Raw genomic sequence first — 9,369 nt, forward strand, 5'->3', positions numbered from 1 at the left:
GTTCTTCAAACAGGAGGAAATGTTGCATTTGTTAATTCTCTATGTTTAGCCGACTGAGCCTTAGTTTGTACACCTGACCTGTAAACAGGGACACACAGAGCGCATTAATAATAATAAGCAGCTACAGCTCAGTACGTTTAGATGTCACCGGCGTCATCAACAGTCGCCAGTTCAACTCTCACTCGTGCAGCTTGTTAGAACACTGGAAAGATGTAAGTTTGAAGTGAAATTGTAGCTGTTTTGATTTAATAACTGCACTGTGTTAAATAGTGATGATTATGATTGGTCCGCCCTTTCCTTTCACTCAGCCCACATTCATACTGAGTTGTCTAAAAATAGCTCTAAATGCATTTAATTATAATTTGACAGCCTTTCTGTGTCCCTGTCCGTCTCCTCATGTATTCATCTCTCTTATGAGTTTATGTCCTCAGTCTAAATTGCACCTTTTGTCTGACAAGTCTCTCCTGTTGGTAATTAGTCTTTTTAATAGTTCCTCACTCACTCCGCACCCCGTCAGTGGGGATGAGAGGCGTTGGCAGCACTTTGCTTCAGGCAGGCCGGGCAGCTCTCATTAAATTTGCATTAAGTGAAAAGACACACACACACACACACACACACACACACACACACACACACACGCGTAAATGCTCTCACACACAGAAACACACACGTATACTTTCACAGGGCTCACAAAACACACCATGCATCAAAAACACAATGCAACATCTGTAATCCCGGCAGTCATTCCTGTAAACGCAGTACGCTCTGGTGTGACTCTCTGAACCCTGATGTGCTTCATGAGGCCGAAGAGCATCACTGAGAGCCTGACCAGTGAATTCACCTTCATTCTTTAATGAACACACATTCTGTTTCTCCTCTCCCTTTTCCTCCATCTGGTCTCTTTTACATCTGCTGTCTACCCCCCCCCCCTCTCTCTCTCTCCCCCTCTCTCTCTCTCTCTCTCTCTCTCTCTCTCATGCGTCAGTCTCTCTTCTGGCTCTCTCAGTGCTCAGCTTCATGCTACGGTCAGGTCCAGTGTGAGCGGCGCTCTGTACAGTATTCATTGATAACAGATAACATCTCTATTAATGAGGGAAAGAGTCTGAGGTCAGTTATCATCAAGCGTGTCTGTTGATGTTTTTGACATGTGCAATATCCTGTCAAGCCTGCTCTTCTCCTTCAGTTGGGAAGACGTTGGAAGTGTGTCTGTCATGTCCAGTAATGGTTTCCCCTCCAGCGCTTATCTTTATGTTTTTATCCGTGGATGTCAGGAGCAGGTGAGTATTACACCCGAAAGATCTGAACCTGGATTAAACAAAGATTTAGTATTCTTTGTTAAATGAAGTGACAATTGATTCATCTGGCTTTTCCAATGGAAACATCGTGAATAGTTCGGAGACTTTGGGCTGTATATAACACAGAAGTGGGAGAAGAGAAGTGTGAGAAAAGGCCTCAGAGACCTGCTCCTGTGTTGTGAAAACATCAGATGGATGGTTGGAGACGTCACACTGAGAGAGAATGAAAGAAACCAAACCTCGGCTTGGCCAGCATCAGTTCATCTCAAGACAAAAGTTGCCAATGAGCAACTGCTTTCACTTTGCTGGAAGAAATACATTACGTGTTGTTGTAAGGACGAGTGTCAAAGACGGCAACGTCGATTTAAAGGAACGTCACGCCGCTCTGAGGCTGTACTCGGGCCCAGCAGGGCTTTGAGTTAGATGCTAATGTTAGCATGCTAACATTCTGATATTGACAGTACCAACATTTGCTAATTAGTAAACAAAAAGCTGAGGCTGATGGGAATATTTGGTCACAAACCAAAGAACCGAGACAAATTGAATCATGATCCGATATTGGCGCTGGATGAGACGTCAGGGTTCACCCTCTGGGGACCATGAATGTGGCAACACATGGCCTGCTGCTCGCACGGCTAAAATGATGTCGTTTAGATTCAGTTCACTTTTTTGGCTTGACACCACAATCCAGGCCCGTATGCCAAGTGCTGAAGCACAACGACTGCATTAAGTCAGACTCTGCTCAGACAGAATGTTGGCAGATAACGTATAACCCCAAAGAAAACGCTGTAGAACACTATGAATTCATTTTGGGGGGTGTAATGTATGTATGTATGTATGCACACATGCCTGTGAACACACATGAAGGCACAAAAACAGATCACAGCGCGGGATAGTATGAAGACCTGCAGTCCATTCTGTGCTCCAATGTGAGCGTCTGATCTGAGCAGAGCAGACAGGCGAGAGCAGCGTGCCTACAGTCATGTGAAATGCAAAGGAGTAGACTGTATTAAAACCTCCTGATGGCAGAGAGGCACACACACACACATACTGGTGTACACATTCTTATGTTTGTACACACATAAGTGGAATGCACTTACGATTATTGTTCAATCTGCAGCATCACAGCATCCAGACACCGGCACTCAGTAGTTCTTGCTTATGAATGGAACACATTCACATTAGCGGCCTCGAGGTACGAATGTGGAAGTCTTCCACCTCTGTGCTTTATAAGTCTGTTAATCAGGTCTGCGGGAATTGTGTAATTCTTTAAATGTTTTGAATCACCATGAAGGGAAATCTCTTTTCTTTATCTGCAGAGAATCGACCCAGATTCAGAGCTGCGGTTTGTTAACCGTCTTCGCGGCACCTCCTCGTCCCGACTTGTCATCCGGTATCTCTTCCACAACCCTTCTGAGTGCACTCCGAAGTGTACTTAACTCTTGCAGGTCTCCACATGTTCTTGTTTTATTATTAAACCCTCCCAACAGACTATCAACTCTTTTTATTCCGCCGTCCACCAGAAGTTGCCTCCTTCAAATATTCTCCAGCACTCCTCTCAGCCCCCTAACCCCGAACAACGCTTTAAAACACTTCAGTTTGAAACCGCCGCTCAAATGCAGGACAAAATATTTACTTCAAGACGGGAATATGTTTCTGTCTGACAACGAGCATCCTTCATGCCGCTTAAGTGGCGATAGTGCCGCGAGTAGTGCCGCTCTGAAAAGAGGGATCTCAGATGAACGTGTTCTTTTATCATCGGCAGCAGAGCCGGGAGACGCTTTTAAGAGACATGCACATTATTATTGATGGACAATCTCAGTGCCGCAGGGCAAAAGTAGTTAACGTCGACTTCGGTCTCGTGTTCGTCTCTCCTCCGTCTGCTTAATTGCCGTAAAGTGTAGTGACGAACGTTGCATTGCAGTGGCCTCGGTGAGTTGACCAGCGTTACCGCTCCGCTTTCTAGTGTTTCACAGTTCACTCAGCGCTGAATTAAAGCAGCAACATTGGACGCGTATATCTGGTTAAATGCCCCACGGATACTGTACATAACATCACAAATATTCAGTTGGACGGACAAAACACACGGGCCGCTGAGTTTGTATAGAAATCCACAAGACATCTTGAGGCTGATCCCAGGTAACGATGTAAAAGAGAATGGCTGACTCTCAGAGCTCTCCCGAGGCCTCGTGGGACTATTTCTGGAGTCGGCGCTCATCTCGGCTCATCTCCTCTGACTCCCGCTTCCAGTTTGCTCTTTCTCTCTCATGCTTCCCTAAAACGCTTGCTCACCCCGAGCTACTTGTTTATCAGTCCGATGTTTGTTCCTGTCAGGGACAATATGTTCTCTCAGAAGCAGTCTACTCAGTTATTCTTCATGTGGCCCCTGGGCTGTTCTTAGTCGGCCCGTGTCCCCAGACACCGCTCACTGACCAATGGAGGGCTTTAACTGTTTATGGCTCTTAGGTGAAAGCTTCATATCAGCAAATTAGGTAATGGGGATGTATGGGTCACTTCAGGGGAAACCTGTGAAGGCATTCTGTAAACGCTGATCGGAGCGACGCTGTTTTGTGACATCACACAGGGATTAAGAAGAAGATATTCTGAATGCAGATGTTGTTGTTTTTCGACAGGAATACACACTATATACGTACATACTTACAACACGATTACACATGCAACGCTACCACAGCTACGGGGTTAACATCAGAACAAGACAAAGGAAAGGCCTCTTGCTGAAAGCGACTTTACAGAATCCCAGTTGACAAAGATTTGCTTGGAAGCTTCCGGACCAAGAGGAATTTTCATTTCCGACCACTTGGGATGCGATTTCACACCATTAGCCCCCCCCCCCGAAACTCACACCACCCCCGGACCATAAATATTTCAACCTCTCAATCTATATTCATTATAAAACACATGCCCAATGCAGCATGTGGTTGTGAGGACACAAGGCTTTTATTTATTCATCTTATTTATTAATATTTCTTTCCTGAGGGTGAGACGTTGGTTTCTATCCATCGGTGCTGATTGCTGGCTATTACAAAGCACTTAGAGCCTCCCTGAACTAGCCAGAGGGGACACAGTCCTCCAGAGATCTGCTCACTGCAGCCTATGAGGTGTGTTTGTTGTGTGTGTTTGTTGTGTGTGTTTGTTGTGTGTTTGTTGTGTGTGTTTGTTGTTTATGGGGAAGTAGCAGAGTTATCAGCAGAGTGTTAGCAAACATCAAAAGGAATGAAAGACAAAAAACACGTAAACTGTGTCAATAAGAATTCAGTTTTCATCGTGTTAGCGCCTATTCCTGTCGATTGCGTCATGCCCTTTGAATGTGTCTGCTCACAGTTCTCTGTCCCTGCTCCGCTTCACTGTGTGAGCTAATGATCGGGTTTCTCTGCTGATTAAGTTCGGTCAAAGTTATCGACGCTCTCCTTTGTATTTTGCCTCAGGTTCACATGCTATGAATCCCATTCTTTGGAATCCTTTAACTGAAACTTCATAATCCTTTAAGCACACACCTTGTTTTTTATTCTTTCTGCACACTTGCATGTAGTTGTCATACTCTCTCTTGTTTAGACGGCGAGAGTGCTCACTTGCACTAACTTCTGCTTTTTAAAGAATACTGCAGGCGTGCAGACTCAACTCCTCTGATTATTGGTTGTAGGTTTTCAGATTCAACCTGACGTCTCCACAGACAGTTGATTGAGATCGTCCTGCTGGGCAGGAGGGGTAGGAAACACCAGAGGCCCCATAATACCATATTACTGCAGTTTTGCAATATGCTGACTTTTGTGGTATCAAAAATTGTGATTTATGACTCTTTTTCAACTGCAAATTATGTAGTTTATCAACAGTTTCCACTCGGCTCATCTCACTTTAGTCCGTTTCTAATAGGCCTATAGCCAATTAATCAAAAACATAATTAACGACTGGGTGTTTGGAGACTGGGTGTTTGGGGAATGGGTGTTTGGGGACTGGGTGTTTGGGGACTGGATGTTTGAGGAATGGGTGTTTGGAGACTGGATGTTTGAGGACTGGGTGTTTGAGGACTGGGTGTTTGGGGACTGGGTGTTTGGGGACTGGGTGTTTGGGGACTGGTGTGTTTGGGGACTGGGTGTTTGGGGACTGGGTGTTTGAGGAATGGGTGTTTGGGGACTGGGTGTTTGAGGACTGGGTGTTTGGGGACTGGGTGTTTGAGGACTGGGTGTTTGGGGACTGGGTGTTTGAGGAATGGGTGTTTGAGGACTGGATGTTTGAGGACTGGGTGTTTGGTGACTGGGTGTTTGAGGACTGGGTGTTTGAGGAATGGGTGTTTGAGGACTGGGTGTTTGGGGACTGGGTGTTTGGGGAATGGGTGTTTGGGGACTGGGTGTTTGGGGACTGGTGTGTTTGGGGACTGGGTGTTTGAGGACTTGGTGTTTGGGGACTGGGTGTTTGGAGACTGGGTGTTTGCAGACTGGGTGTTTGAGGACTGGGTGTTTGGGGACTGGGTGTTTGGAGACTGGGTGTTTTGGGACTGGGTGTTTGGGGACTGGATGTTTGAGGACTGGGTGTTTGGAGACTGGGTGTTTGAGGACTGGATGTTTGAGGACTGGGTGTTTGGGGACTGGATGTTTGAGGACTGGATGTTTGAGGACTGGATGTTTGAGGACTGGGTGTTTGGAGACTGGGTGTTTGAGGACTGGATGTTTGAGGACTGGATGTTTGAGGACTGGGTGTTTGGTGACTGGGTGTTTGGTGACTGGGTGTTTGGGGACTGGATGTTTGAGGACTGGGTGTTTGGAGACTGGGTGTTTGAGGACTGGATGTTTGAGGACTGTGTGTTTGGTGACTGGGTGTTTGGGGACTGGGTGTTTGGGGACTGGTGTGTTTGGGGACTGGGTGTTTGGAGACTGGGTGTTTGAGGAATGGGTGTTTGGGGACTGGGTGTTTGAGGACTGGGTGTTTGGGGACTGGGTGTTTGAGGACTGGGTGTTTGGGGACTGGGTGTTTGAGGAATGGGTGTTTGAGGACTGGATGTTTGAGGACTGGGTATTTGGTGACTGGGTGTTTGAGGACTGGGTGTTTGAGGAATGGGTGTTTGGGGACTGGATGGGGACTGGGTGTTTGGGGAATGGGTGTTTGGGGACTGGGTGTTTGGGGACTGGTGTGTTTGGGGACTGGGTGTTTGAGGACTTGGTGTTTGGGGACTGGGTGTTTGGAGACTGGGTGTTTGGGGACTGGGTGTTTGGAGACTGGGTGTTTTGGGACTGGGTGTTTGGGGACTGGATGTTTGAGGACTGGGTGTTTGGAGACTGGGTGTTTGAGGACTGGATGTTTGAGGACTGGGTGTTTGGGGACTGGATGTTTGAGGACTGGATGTTTGAGGACTGGATGTTTGAGGACTGGGTGTTTGGAGACTGGGTGTTTGAGGACTGGATGTTTGAGGACTGGATGTTTGAGGACTGGATGTTTGAGGACTGGGTGTTTGGTGACTGGGTGTTTGGTGACTGGGTGTTTGGGGACTGGATGTTTGAGGACTGGGTGTTTGGAGACTGGGTGTTTGAGGACTGGATGTTTGAGGACTGTGTGTTTGGTGACTGGGTGTTTGGGGACTGGGTGTTTGGGGACTGGGTGTTTGGGGACTGGGTGTTTGGGGACTGGTGTGTTTGGGGACTGGGTGTTTGGAGACTGGGTGTTTGAGGAATGGGTGTTTGGAGACTGGGTGTTTGGAGACTGGGTGTTTGAGGACTGGATGTTTGAGGACTGGGTGTTTGGTGACTGGGTGTTTGAGGACTGGGTGTTTGGGGACTGGATGGGGACTGGGTGTTTGGGGACTGGGTGTTTGGGGACTGGTGTGTTTGGGGACTGGGTGTTTGAGGACTGGATGTTTGGGGACTGGATGGGGACTGGGTGTTTGGGGAATGGGTGTTTGGGGACTGGGTGTTTGGGGACTGGTGTGTTTGGGGACTGGGTGTTTGAGGACTTGGTGTTTGGGGACTGGGTGTTTGGAGACTGGGTGTTTGAGGACTGGGTGTTTGGGGACTGGGTGTTTGGAGACTGGGTGTTTGAGGACTGGATGTTTGAGGACTGGGTGTTTGGGGACTGGGTGTTTGGAGACTGGGTGTTTGAGGACTGGATGTTTGGGGACTGGATGGGGACTGGGTGTTTGGGGACTGGGTGTTTGGGGACTGGGCTTCACTGCAGCTATTTATTCAGCAGCATCCAGCGAAGCTGTAAATGTCAGGAGGCCAGTGTCTGTCTGGTCCCACGGGTGTGACTGTGTGTTGCATCACTTTAAAGGCACGCAGGTCAGCTCCGCCACACACGCTGTACATGTTCTGCTCTGCTTAGATCTGGATGACCGCATCCTGTGGTACAGGACCATCAAGGTGTGCGTGGGAAGGTTGAGTGAGCCTTCGTAGTTGAAGGTGTATTTGACCATCCTTGTGTGTCTACGTGTGCACATAAGTGTGTTCATTGTCACAGAAACAATCTGTCCAGTAGTGTGTGTACATTGTTTTCAGGACAGGATACAGATAAGTGCTGTAGCTGGCACAGTGTGCAAGTCTTCATCAATGCTGGGAACATTCATTTAATTCAATTAAACCTTTGGTTTCAACCACAGTGGCCACAAGAACGTATGTCTAAAGAACATCTGCTGAATATCCGGCCTAGTCCACACATACATTTATGTAAACAGCGTTTTTTCTCCTTTTATTCAAAAATTGAAATCCACACACGCATTGTTTTCACCACCATAGACAATGGCGGTGGGGTCTGTGTTGTGGGATAGTTGGATGTTAGCAGTGACCGCTGTAGCTTATTCTGCTCCTCGATATAGTGGAGAGTGACTGTTGGTGGCACGGCATGTTGTCTCAGTAGTGATGGAGATAACTGAGCACTCTGTTCAGAGACTCTGTTGTTGACGTGTAGACGGGGAAAACTGAAATTCTTCAACCTGGCCAGAGTTCTACAAAGCTCTGTTTAAGTAACTTAAAATGCTGTTTGGACAAAAGGCCAAAACGCATAGAAAAAGCTACGTCAACTAAAATAACCTTGTAGGTGTGGACGAGGCCTAAATGTACACGTTTGTGCCAAGCTGATGCACCAACAACAACATTGCATTGTGTTGCTGTTAACTCAACAGTGTGATGTTTGTCTGTGACTCTCACTTTTTAACGGATGTGATGTTGCTAAGCTCCTGTTAATGGCCCTCTATTGACTGTCAGCATGAAACCACATTGAGTATTCCATGTCTGCAAATAGTGAAGCTCATTCTCTGGTGTTATGGATAAGTGTTGACCCCCCCCCCCCCCCTCGCTCAAAAGCCCCCCAGACATAGAGCATCCCTCCGCTGCCTCCTGTGCCTCTCCTCCCTCCTTCTCCTCTTTCCTCTGCCTTCATCCCTCCATCTTACCTATTGATTGGCCAATAATGTTTTTCAGTGGTAGATTAATGGCACATTACCCCGACACGAGTGTCTGAGGGGACAGGACGTGAGGGAGGGCGATGCTGAGAGAGACAATGCTGTTTAATTGATACACGGTGTGTGTGTGTGTGTGTGTGTGTGTGTGTGTGTGTGTGTGTGTGTGTGTGTGTGTGTGTGTGTGTCTCTCTGAAATACGACATGTAATGGAGATTATTTTACAAATATTTCATGCAGCTGGGTTATTTAGTTTTTGTTTTGTCTGGAGAAAAATGAAAATACTTTAATCTGAGTAATAATGAATTTGTTCACATTATTGTAGCTGTATAGATGAAGAGCTTGGATATCCAAAATGCAAGATTATGAAGTAAAATATCCAAATAAAGGTTATTTTTATTTACTTACGTTTTAGTCATGTCATTTTTTCAACCCATGACTATAATGTGCTACTTAATGGAGTTATGAAGTCAAGACAATTCTGCTATTACTTGAATTGATCAAACAGGATAGTTAGAATACTTATAACATTGTTATACCTGCTAAACATCAGCATGCTGTCCTTGTCAATCTGATGTTAATATGCTGACTTCAGCAGCCAGGCTGTAAACTTCGTGCTGTTTGATAGGATTTCTCTTTGGTTAAAAGTAAAATATGGCCTCTTCTCCTTCA

Source organism: Melanostigma gelatinosum, assembly GCF_949748355.1.
Source record: "Melanostigma gelatinosum genome assembly, chromosome: 11".
NCBI classification, from domain to species: domain Eukaryota; kingdom Metazoa; phylum Chordata; class Actinopteri; order Perciformes; family Zoarcidae; genus Melanostigma; species Melanostigma gelatinosum.